General features: G+C 30.0%; 1 protein-coding gene across 1 annotated transcript in view; it reads right to left on the bottom strand.

Annotated features, from left to right (window-relative positions):
- LOC658656 (apterous a) overlaps window positions 1-13,602 on the bottom strand; it is a 136,184-nt gene that overhangs the window by 30,225 nt on the left and 92,357 nt on the right.

Below are 13,602 nucleotides of genomic sequence, written 5' to 3'. Positions count from 1 at the left end.
TTTAAAATAGACTTTTTACAACTTTTTACAATAGAAAACAATAATGTTTTACTAAATGGGTTTGAATTTGACATATTTGCAGTCATGTCTGGAGCGCCGCAGGGTTCCATATTTGGCCCGCTTCTGTGTGTCCGTTTATCGATGATATTTTAACTTCTTAAGAAATAATAAAAAACTTTGTTAACAAAAAATGAATTATACTATAATCTGACAAAGTGTTTTTGATGCAGTTTTTTAATGTGTCAGTTTTTGAGCATAATTATTTTGATTAAAAAAAATGGCTTTCAAAGGATTAGATTTTGTTAAAGACCTGGGTGTTACATTTTTCCACCTTTTTGACAAAATAATTTAAAAAGGTTAGATTTTATTGAAAGAAATTACAATTCTTACAAATTATTGTAAGGGTGGTCAACTATGTTCTTTACATTTTCAAAAAAAACCTCCATTTTTTAAAAACTACTCAAAAAAATTTATGAAGAGACCAACTATTAGATGTTCTTGAAGCACACCATGTATTTTCTATTTATTTTATTTTTTATTTTCTTTTTCTTTAATTTTTCTTTTTCTTTTTCTAATACCTAATATGCATAAATTCTCTTCTACGTATAAATCCTAATTACATACAAAAAAAAACTAATATTTACTATCTATCGACGTATTTCCTCAATAATTCTAGTAAAGGTTTGGTAAGGAACCCCTATTTCATGTTAAAAAATACATAACCTGCCACGAAAAACATAGCTTTATATGCAAACTTTTCTAAAAACTTGTCTTTAAAATAGACTTTTTACAACTTTTTACAATAGAAAACAATAATGTTTTACTAAATGGGTTTGAATTTGACATATTTGCAGTCATGTCTGGAGCGCCGCAGGGTTCCATATTTGGCCCGCTTCTGTGTGTCCGTTTATTGATGATATTTTAACTTCTTATGAAATAATAAAAAACTTTGTTAACAAAAAATGAATTATACTATAATCAGACAAAGTGTTTTTGATGCAGTTTTTTAATGTGTCAGTTTTTGAGCATAATTATTTTGATTAAAAAAATGGCTTTCAAAGGATTAGATTTTGTTAAAGACCTGGGTGTTACATTTTTCCACCTTTTTGACAAAATAATTTAAAAAGGTTAGATTTTATTGAAAGAAATTACAATTCTTACAAATTATTGTAAGGAAAATTGGGTGGTCAACTATGTTCTTAACATTTTCAAAAAAACCTCCACTTTTTAAAAACTACTCAAAAGAATTTTATCAAGAGACCAATTATTAGATGTTCTTGAAGCACACCATGTATTTTTTATTTATTTTATTTTTTATTTTCTATTTTCTTTAATTTTGCTTTTTCTTTTTCTAATACTTAATTTGCATAAATTCTCTTCTACGTATAATTCCTATTTACAAACAAAAAAAAACTAATATTTACTATCTATCGACGTATTTCCTCAATAATTCTAGTAAAAGTTTGGTAAGGAACCCCTATTTCATGTTAAAAAATACATAACCTGCCACGAAAAACATAGCTTTATATGCAAACTTTTCTAAAAACTTGTCTTTAAAATAGACTTTTTACAACTTTTTACAATAGAAAACAATAATGTTTTACTAAATGGGTTTGAATTTGACATATTTGCAGTCATGTCTGGAGCGCCGCAGGGTTCCATATTTGGCCCGCTTCTTTGTGTCCGTTTATTGATGATATTTTAACATTTTAAGAAATAATAAAAAACTTTGTTAACAAAAAATGAATTATACTATAATCTGACAAAGTGTTTTTGATGCAGTTTTTTAATGTGTCAGTTTTTGAGCATTATTATTTTGATTAAAAAAAATGGCTTTCAAAGGATTAGATTTTGTTAAAGACCTGGGTGTTACATTTTTCCACCTTTTTGACAAAATAATTTAAAAAGGTTAGATTTTATTGCAAGAAATTGCAATTCTTACAAATTATTGTAAGGAAAATTGGGTGGTCAACTATGTTCTTTACATTTTCAAAAAAAACTCCACTTTTTAAAAACTACTCAAAAAATTTGTATGAAAAGACCAACTATTAGATGTTTAATTGATTTGATGACATTAAGATTCAACTTATCTCTACTCTCCGAATTCGATAAAATGCATGATAATACAATTTCTAACATCATTCAAAAAACTTCTAAATTCTTCATAGTATTTACAGCAAAATTCATTCAACTGAGTGAAAGATGAAAATGAGATTGATTAACATTTATTAATTTCCACACGGTATAAGGCAAATTATTGAGTCTCTTTTCAGAAAATGTTAAATATTTCGATTTATCTTATATTTATTATATTGATATATTCATCATTTATTCATTAAACCAAGCTGTTTTACAGCAAATTTTATTATTAGGTTTTAATAAAATCTAGTTTATTTCATCAAAAATGTGGACCAGAATTTTCCATTTTTGTAAACGGTTTCACCTCTTGTTTTATAAGACAGATATAAATAAAACAATAGGTAGGAAAAAAAAACGAAAAACTTGTTGGAAATATTTTGTGTCCAACAACAATCCCTGCCCTCTCTCTTAATAATCCAATAAATTATCCAAAGCTTCAACTGAAAAATTCGTTGTTTGACAATTTAAAACAGCTTGTTTTGCAAAACTTCGCAAAGATAAATTTGCTGTTAATATAACTCGTGTCCCAACGCATTTGGCATCACATCTCCCCAGCTGTTTCCAAACCCACAACTTTGATATTTGTTTCGTCCCTCAAAAATGATAAATTTTTCGGTGTTTTCGCTTTTCACGGTCCATCGTGTCGGCCGTCGATCCGGATTATTGGGTTTAAGCCAAAGTGGTTGATGGATGCGGCTATTTGCGGCCTCTTTAACGTTATAACCGTATAAACTGCGAGCCGATCAGTTGAATGGGCTCACTCGGGCATATGTTACATATTATACCCGTGTTTGAGTCAACAGGGGGCCGGCTATTATTCCCCGTACAAATCAAACCGTTCCTTTATGTATTTATCTCCGACAGTGCAACGAAAAAATCAACCGGGCGGTCTATGGAAAAATAAATAAAAATCACGCTCGGACGAGGGATTATTGCACAATTTGTTCGCCTAATTTCGAATGGAGCTATTTTACGTGTGGGGACATTAAGAACAGAGAGACTTTAATTAGGCAATCAGCGCCGGAATTTATTAGTAATTTATGTCGCAGAGAGCGGACTTATTCAAATTTTTAATTGCGACGACGTGAACCGTTGAGATATCACGCACGCAACTAGCGCTCGATGGATATACAAGGAAAAATTACGAAATTTACATTCGGAGAGATTAAAAGTGGAGCTTTATTACCTCGCCTACCAGTAGCTGCTTCCATTTCAATATTTTCTCCTAGTTCAGGCCAGGAGCTGTTTGAAATTTGAAAAATTACAAATAAATGAAAGCTTTTATACTTTCAAAAAAAAATTTTTTTTAATTAAAAGAACATACACCTTCTTAATCCTCCACAAATCCTCTCAAAAATCAACTTTTATTACTTCTTCCTGGCAGCTATTTTACTCCAAATTAAAGTAGTTTTAGTTAGTTTAGTTCTTTCTTCCCGTCAATGTTTGATTTTCTAAAATTCTTAAATTTACAGAATTTATTTAATTGTTACGATTGTTAAATCAAAAGAAGGTCTTCCTAAGTCTCTACAGATCGACTCGGTAGCTGCAGTACACTTTAATGTTTTTTTCTGTTTTATTTAAAATTCAAATATTTATAAATTGAAACTATTATTTCTGCTCATAAACTACATATCAAATTATCAAAAAAAAAACACAATCATAAAAACAAAATTACAATCTTTATTGATGTTAATATACAACATTTTAATCCAAATATTTTTTCTACAGTGCGTTCAAAATGTCTTTAGGTCAACTCTTGCTGTGAAATTTATGTTGACAGATTTTTATTGTCTTTGATAAACTATTGTTGAAGTAATTTTCTTGCGATTTTCTTCAACGGCAGTATTTTCTTATGTAGTAATTGTAAGAAATCAACAAACGTTCAAAATTTTACAGCAAGAGTTGATCTAAAGAATTTTTGAACGCACTGTATAAAACTAGTCTTTGATAAACTATTGTTGAAGTAATTTTCTTGCGATTTTCTTCAACGGCAGTATTTTCTTATGTAATAATTGTAAGAAATCAACAAACGTTCAAAATTTTACAGCAAGAGTTGATCTAAAGAATTTTTGAACGCACTGTAGAAAACTAGTTTATGCATTTTTTTTAAATCTTAAGTTGATTCAAATTAAAATTTTATTACTTCGTTCTGGCAGCACCAAAAGTCAATTTCATTAAGTGTTCTTGTCTGTTTTACTTCAGAAAAAAGTACAAACTTAATTATTCACAGAATCAAACATTATTTTTTTCTCAAAAGTTAGCAATTATTAAACAGAACCTTTATAAAATTACGAATAAAGAAGATCTTTTTTGCTAATTGCCTTATTTTTTTATCAAAAATAAAAAAATAGAGACTTCTTGTTACCGCTTCCTAACTCTCTGCACTCAAAAATGAAGTCTTATCCCTCGTTTTAGCAATTAGATTAATAGCTATTTTAATTTTTTTGTTTTGCTTTAGACTTGAGAAAAAAAGTGCAGTCAAGTTTTAAATTAAATCACTCACTTTTACGAATAAAAAAGATTGTCAAACTACTGTGTTTTTCGTTCGTTTGCAATTACTTTACTTTAAACTTTCGATCAAAATTAAATTTCCTGTTGTTTTTTTCTATTTCCAGAATGGAATTAATTTAAGTTTTATTTTCGTTCTTCCAACTACAGTCTATAATTTAATGTTACTTTTTTCTCTTAGTTTAGAAAAATTCAGATTGAATTAATTCTAGATTAAACGTGTCATTCCTAATAAACTAAAAGTTTAAAAAATCTTAAGAAAACTACTGAATTTTTTCCTTCCTCTTTTCTAAATCTCGCTTATTTCTGAAAATTATTGAAACAAATTACGAATAAAAGACAGCATTTACCACCTTCTTGCTACGTTCTTTTAAACTTGTTTCACTTATTAATCTATTTTTTTTATTTCTAAAACGATTTTAATTTTTTTTATCATCGTTGAAATCTACTAAAGAATATAATTAATTCATAGCTTTGTTATGTTATAACCAATTTTAATTTTCCTATCATTTTTTATTTATATATTTTTTTATTTTATTATTTATTATATTTATTCTTCTATTTCTGTTTTTAAATAAAACGTGAAATTTAATTATTTATTGATAAATTAAACAAACTAGCAGTTTTTCAAAAAAATCGAATAGGAATTGCTTTCTGATGCATATGTTCTTAATTTTTTTATTATTTCATCCTTTTTTTCAAATTTGCAAAAATTGCTGAACTAAAGAAAAGGATTTTAACACAAATTAGCAATTAGCAAAAAAAACTTAATAGAATTAGGTACAAAAGAGAGATTTTTGTCAATAATCTCATGTTTTTCGGTTCTTTTAAACTTGTTCTACTTTTTACAAATTTTTATAAATTGTTAAACAAAAGGTGACATTTTAGCTCCCCAACCTCTGCACAAATTGATTTTGTTTTCCTTCAGAAAAAAGTGTAAAGTCAATTATTCAAAGATTAAATCACATCCACAATTGTAATTTTTTCTCACATACTACAAGGATGATTTGTATTGTCTTCACCTGACACAAATCCCGATTTGTTTGAACAGTTCTTTATGGTCTAATCCATCAACAAAAGAATTATATGTATGAACATTATTAGCAGGTTTTATGTTCCAATGCCACTGTATTGTGAATAATAAAATATCCAGAAAGGCCTTGATTATTATTATTTTTTCATTCTTATTCAGTTCTTTCAAACTTTCATACAAGTGTCAGTCAATCGATAATTTATCATGATTAGCCTTTTCCCACATATTTTACGTTGATTTTTCTGTTTTTCTTTTTGTTACTGTTTTTCTATTTCTTTGCCCATTCCAAAACCGCGCTCACAATAACCCAACATTGACGCGCCGGTCGTCTTGTCCCTGAAAGGACGGCCGGCTTCCTGAAACGGGAGATTTCAACGCCCAACCAGGCCACAAAAGCCATTCCGCTACATCTGTATCCGAATCTGCTTAGGGCTTGGACGTGCAGCGGCGGCTTTCATTGCGTTCTTTGTGCGTACGTAAGACCCAACAGGGGGCCGGCAGCCCCCCTGCGGCTAGCGCACACACAACAATATGCTTTTTTATGCCCCATTGTGCGCGTGTTTGTACGAATGTTTTTCTATTTGTTTCTCCGTTTCCCCTTTCGTGTGAACCGCAACAGAAGATTACCAACAAACAACAGTCAATTGGGCCCAAATCGAGAAGAGCATACAATATTTTTTTTGTTGCCTTCTTTTTAATATCTGGATTTAAGATTATAAAAATTATTTTAAAACACCCAACACAAAAAATTAAATAACGCTTCGAGTGTACAAGTATGCAACTCGCATACGCTCGTTGCATAACGAATTTCAAGTACTCGTATTATTATTAACTGTATTGTGAATATTTTATCGCATTTTGTGCTTATTTGCGTGAGAAACGTGATGGAAAAATAGGGCAGTGCATAAATTTGGCTTGAGTGAGGAGTTGCGTGCAGTGGCAGGACAGGAAGACAAGACACATCCGTGGAGTTTAGTGCTGCATGGTCGGTAAGCACAGGCGCCGCCGACTTGACTAGCTCGAGCTTTTTCATTAACGTGAATAATTAGTTGCAAGAGGTAGACCTGCATTAAATCAACACAAAAAAATGAATTACGACCAACGGAAACTATATAGCAGCGACGGGGAACTGGTAGAAGACTTGCACCAGCATGAACTATTTTCTCCTTTTTCTAATATTTTTCACGTGGGATTTTCTTTTACTTATACCTTATTATCGGTGTTGTTTTTTTTACGTTTTGTTTGTACAGTCGGTGTAGGTAACTGGTTTGAGTTCTTATGTAATGCAATCTTAATGAAATTATCGACGAACGCATCGAGATTTTGTTGAACAAGAATTGCATTTCTATAATTTGATTCTTCAAGTTTTTGTTCTAAAAAGAACGTTGACTATCATTTCCTTATCCTATTTTAATTTTTCAAACCACTACATTATCATAATTTATTACAATTTTGGCCTTCAAACATTTTTGTTGGTCTTTAGTTTATCTACTGGTAGAAAAATTAATGCACATTGTAACTGGTAATTTCTATGATACTTATTTAATCTACATCTTCTCTAAAGAACAGATTTTAAAGTATCTAGTCGTTAAGTCTCTACCAAAAATTTGTAATTTCCAGTTTCAAAAAACGATAATTGAATTTTATGTTTTTTGTCTTTTCACATTTCTTCACAGCCTCAAACTCCATAACAAGAATTTGTTTAACTTTTAATTCAACATATCGTATCAGTATACAGAAATAAACTCAAAAACAAATAAAAAAAAAATATTTTTGTGAAATCGTGATTTTCGACGATGTTTTGTGATATTCCGTTTTATTTTATTTTTATTTATTTATTATTTGTCTTAACTGTGGATTTATCAATAATTGTCCTTTTTAAATTAAACTCAATCAAAGTCAAAGACAAATTCAGTGCACTTTAAGCAGGACGTGGCAAATTTTGCAGTTTTATTTACTTAGAAACTGGAAAATGTCTCTTTATTTGCCAAACATAGAAAAAAAAATACTTATAAACAAAAGAAACATCATTTATAAAAGCTTTTCGATAAAAATTATTCAAAAACCTCTGTTAACAAAGCGGAAAACTTGTGAGAGCTGATCCAGAACAAGAAAACAAAGAAATTTTTAGCTGAAAATTAAAGAAGAAGAAGAAGAAGAGAAAAACAGTACAAAAATCTATAAACACTGATTAAAAAAACATTGAAGCTGATAAAAAATTAGTCTTAAGAAGTAATTCATGAAATAAAAAAGCTACAAATAAACGAGAAAAAATTTTACAGGCATTTATTATTTACTAATCTAATATTTGAAAAAATCAATAGATAGCTAATTTGGAAACAAGTGTTTTTATAGCAATTTATGAGAGTTTAGAAAAGATTTTTATCATAAGAGTGGCTAGAGACAAGATAAAATGAAACAAGGATAGAAGAAATGGTCACAAAAATGAAGAATAGAAAGAAAAAATGTCTTAAAAAAATTAACAAAAATAAAAACACAAAACAAAAATTTCCAAGGATACTTATAAACTTATGATACTTATTCACAAATAAAACAACATTTATAAAAGCTTTTCGATAAAAATTATTCAAAAACCTCTTTTAACAAAGCGGGAAACTTGTGAGAGCTGATCCAGAACAAGAAAACAAAGAGATTTTTAGCTGAAAATTAAAGAAGAAGAAGAAGAAGAAGAAGAAAAAAACAGTACAAAAATCTATAAACACTGATTAAAAAAACATTAAAGCTGATAAAAAATTAGTCTTAAGAAGTAACTCATGAAATAAAAAAGCTACAAATAAACGAGAAAAAATTTTACAGGCATTTATTATTTACTAATCTAATATTTGAAAAAATCAATAGATAGCTAATTTGGGAACAAGTGTTTTTATAGCAATTTATGAGAGTTTAGAAAAGATTTTTATCATAAGAGTGGTTAGAGACAAGATAAAATGAAACAAGGATAGAAGAAATGGTCACAAAAATGAACAATAGAAAGAGAAAGTGTCTTAAAAAATAAATATAAATAAAAATACAAAATACAAATTTCCAAGGATACTTATAAACTTATGATACCTAGTATCAACATTTATAAAAACTTTTCGATGAAAAATATATTGATAAAAACTACTTTGGAGGCTTTTGTAGTGTTTTCTCCGGAATATTCTTTTTACTTTTAAGTACATAGTAGTGAAAAAAATACAGTCAGTAATTTTTATTATTATGTAAGGTTCAAATTAATAACTAACTGTCAAATAAAAGTTGGTTTTAAATCATCGAAAATTCAAAAACAAAAAAAAAAGATCAACTATAATTTTTAAAAATTTTTGTCACATTCAGGTTTTTTTCAGTACCTGAAACATTAAAGTGTGTGTGTTTATAACAATATTTTCACACTACCTCTTTTGTCCTTAAAAACAATAAATGAAACATTTAAAACCAACATATCTGTCTTTCTGAATCTTTTAGAATTTTTTTCGAGTTAGGCAATTTTTTGAGATACCTGTATATTTTGGCATAAAAATTCAAATCATCTGACCTGACCTGACCAGACCTAAAATCTCTAAATTGAACCTAAACTAGTATAATGTAGTTAGTATAAAATCTCAAATAATTAAAATAACTTACAAAAAAAAGCAAAAGCTATAAAAAAAGACAAAAATATTCAAATATACCATTAAAGAGATTATTGGAGACACATTGTTACATTAGAAACGTTTAATTTCCTGTTCAATTGTTGAGCAAATACTTGCTTCAATTATAACTGTTCCAGATAATTCAAACCAAAAAAAAATGTTCACAAAATTATTTGCCAAAAAATTCCGAGTTTGAGTTTACAAATTGAACCTTAAATACCGGTCTTAGGCCGACCTTACATTCTCATTTCAATCGTTATCGGTATCAAGAACCAAATTTCTTAGTCATAGTTATATTTCTTTTATCTTTTTGAAACCCAAAACCATGAAACAATTTTCTACCAGCTACAAAAGGGTAGATCAATATCAACAGAAATAAAACTTAGCTTATAATTAAAATTTAGGCTCAAATTTTATTAAAATATTACCTTGATAAAGTTTTTCGCAAAAAAATTAAATGGTTCAGTTATAACTACAAACTTATTTTGAGTAAATCTTTGCTTTTCTAGTGTTTACTCATTTACTGTATAAACTCAGTCAAGCTGAAAATATAGTAAAATAAGTAAACTTTTCTAGAATAAGGCCGGTTTTGGTTTTTGTTGGCGGTAACGTGGGTGGTGTAAATTATTAATTAAAATGATTTTAATCCAGTCATAGTAGACTAATTATCTAGAACAGCAAAGCATTTGAAATCAATTAGACAAAGCCTGGTTGCAAATTAATATTGTTAAGTAAGATAGCTACTCGCTGGACGATAATGGAAAGTGATTAGTCCTTTTCGTCTCGATTTAATAATCAAACCAAAAAAAGGTCATTTATTGTTATTAAGATAAATTTCTTCACTTCAGGGCCTCCAACCTTGCAACAGCACCGTCGATTTGCGTATTAATAGCCACGTCATAAACAATATTTCTCTATTAAATCAATAAATCTTTTTGTTCTGCTGGAGCAATTTACATGCAGTAGAGGTGAACTCGCTCGATTTTATAAATATATAGTAACATTCCGCAGTGGTTGCTGTAATTTTGTCGGTAATTTAGTGCGAATTCCCATTGACGTACTCGAAGGCGAGCTTGCAACAAATTTACATAACACGCATAAGTTTAAGAGTTAACTGCATATCTGTAGGTTGGTGTCAATCGAAATTAGATTTCCTGTCCGTGGCGGAGGATAAACGACGCACCGTAACGGTCCGGCTCTCTGTAAATAAGTCCGCAACACATGTAAATGCAGCGCATTTTTATAACGACCCTCGTACATCATACCGCAGCGTTATTACCATTGCAGGTACTTAACTCGGAGATATGAAGTGCCTTAATCAAGACCTCGACGAGATTCTCGACCAGAAACTACCATAACTCAAGCGTTCTAAATGGGCACCGCAAGGGTTTGAACTGATTTGTCTCTGCGACGCAAATACATACATTATTTATAAAATTGATACCGGTATTTGCATATTTAAGTAAACATAAATTACAACCGTTCTGCGTATGTTATTACGAGCAGTTTTTCAAAAAACACGCAACTTAAAATGCACTTCATGGTCAGGAGTTACTATTTCTGGCGCGGGTTGCGCAAAATTTACTAGTTTTTTCTAAAAACTAAATTAATTTACATTTCCTACTTTGCACAGAGTGACCAAGTAAAATTGTATACGAACAACTAAAAAGAAACAAGAAACTTGAAGATATAGTGGAAGTAACTTCACACAAAAAAGATTTAAAGAAGAGCTATTATATCAAGGTGATATTAACTGTGAACTTCTCTTTGGACAGAAATATTGTCAGAAAAACTTACAACGCTCTTAATAAAAAAGAAAAGTCGTACAAAGCAAAGAGATTCTAGGCTAAAATATGAAGAGAAGAAGAAGAAAAAGAAGAAGAAGAAGAAGAAGAAGAAGAAAAGAAGAAGAAAAAGAATAAGAAGAAGAAGAAAAAGAATAAGAAGAAGAAAAAAAAAGAACAAGAAGAAAAAGAAGGAGAAGAAAAAGAAGAAGAAGAAAAATTGTATTGTATATCTTGTTTTTGTTTTTAGTTCTGACCAACTTCTAATAGCTGAGAAAGTTTTAAAAGGTAGCTCATTAAATAAAAAAAATAGATGAGATCAGCTACTCAAAAACGAGAAGATAATATTGTTATCTGAACCAATTTTTAACAAAATATATTGCTAATTTGAGGAAAGTTCAAGTTTTATAGTATTTTCTGACAAATTAGAAAATTTTCTTAATCATACAAGTGGTTAGAAATAAGAAGAGCAAAATAAGTTGAAGTTGAAAATGATGATCAAATTAAAACAGGTAAACAAAAAACAAAAGTGAAGAAAAGCAACATATGTTTTAAAAAATTTTAAACGTTCTAAGTTAGTTTTTAGACATAAAAAAGTCACACAAAACCTAAAACTCATGTTATATTTTGTTTCTGACTAAAGTAAAAAAGTCAGACAAGATAGAAATACAAGACGATTTTTGACTAAAATTTGAACATAAAAAAGAAAGTACTAGAAATAAAGAAAGATAAGAGCTTTTGAAAAATATAGATAAATTGGTCAAAAGGTTGATGAAATCTAGAACTACTATCGAAAAAAAATGGTGGAGTTTTGTGTCAGTACAAGAAACTTGCTTAGTAACAAGAAAAAGTAGATCAAAAAAGTTGAAGTTAAATTTTGACAAAATTTTCCAAAAATTTGGCTGACAAAATCAGGCCTGACCTGACCTGACCCGACCAAAAAGAAATAAAAAAAAACAGTTACAAAACAAAAATGACGAAAATGTAAAGTGTGCTATAAATAATAAAAACTAAAAATACTTTGAAGATGTGGCAGAATTTTGTGACGGTATGAAAAATAAAAAAAAAGTGATAAACAAATATATGATAAATCAAGTTGAAAAAAAAAACAGATAAATGTGAAGAATTTAAAAAAATAGGGCATTAAAGTAATGAAAATAAAGTCATTTCGCTTGGTAAAAAATAAAGCATAAAAGTAATAAAAATAAAGTCATTTCGATTGGTAAAAAAAACTGAAAAATAAAGAAGAAAACAAGAAGAAACAAGAATCAGAAATAAATACAGGTACAATAAATATTTGAAGCAAATTTCTTTTTATCATTAAGCCGTGAAATATCAGAAACATAGATAAAAAAAGAAAATAGAAAAGTGCTTGCAGATGTGAAATCTACGAAATCTATTTTGAGCGAAATCCATAGCTAGCTAGTTTAGGAGACTTTGCTAAAACAAGTGGTAAAATTGATTTCCATCAAACCCCCTTTTTCCCTTTTCCTCATTAGCTCCTCGGCGTCATTGATACGTTACGTTTTCTCACGGTTGGCAACACTTGATCGACATTTTTTGTTTACGTTGGCTAGTCGTAGCGTGTAATTAGTGCACAGGAAGCCGCACTTTTCTCGAAATATGCAGCTTGGACGCTGTCAGAAGCGACGTCTGAAAATAGCGTCGCGTCGGCGGCGACGACTGTTCTTTCTTACCTTTAATGATTAACTTCCTCGTGTTACGTTTACGAGCATGGGGTTTGTTTGCTCGCGCCCACAATTCTGTCAACGCTGTGCTAATCATCTACAATGCGTCTTTCACTGCCTCTAATAGACACTTGTCAGGATTTTTACAGCAGCTGCCGAATACACTTTTTTTTTTGAAACGAGACACACTGGGTGGTATAAAAAAATCGGCACAAAACGTTTCATTATTCTTTATTCTTCTTGTGCGTTGTCGAATTTTGCGAAAAATTTAATCATTTTTCATTACTCGGCTATCGCCTCGGTAACTGAACCCATATTAACAATAGAAATAAGACTTTAGTCTTTATTCATGAGGACAAAAAGTTGAGCTTTTTTTTTCAAAAAAAATTGTATGTTGTTTCACCCCTTCCTTATATCAAACCCACCATTACCACGTCACAACAAATCGCAGCCACCCTGATTGTCCTTAGCCAGCGTGTGTGAAAAGTGGGCCATGTGTGCTCGTTGCACCTGTTTCTCGCTCACTTCTCTATTTAAATTCATGGCCGTTTGCTTAGAGAATTTTTAAACGTTGGCAAGCCTGCAGTAGATGCGACTCCATCTGTTAACGCTACTAATTACCTGCCCACGGCACTCTGGATTCTCGCACGTAAATTTGCTGACACATGTGACGGAGATTTTCGTCCGAGTTCTCTCGGCTACTGGGCAATTATTCCAACAGCAGATGATTTAGATAGTGTGTCCTGCTTAATATGGATTAGATTAACGAGATAACGTCAGTTTGCATCCGAGCTGGACGTTTCCACGGTACCGTAACA

The sequence above is a fragment of the Tribolium castaneum genome, chromosome 1 (genome assembly GCF_031307605.1).
Source record: "Tribolium castaneum strain GA2 chromosome 1, icTriCast1.1, whole genome shotgun sequence".
Classification (NCBI taxonomy): Eukaryota; Metazoa; Arthropoda; class Insecta; order Coleoptera; family Tenebrionidae; genus Tribolium; species Tribolium castaneum.
Note: the sequence above shows the minus strand (reverse complement) of the source record. Positions and strands in the feature narration are given on the sequence as shown.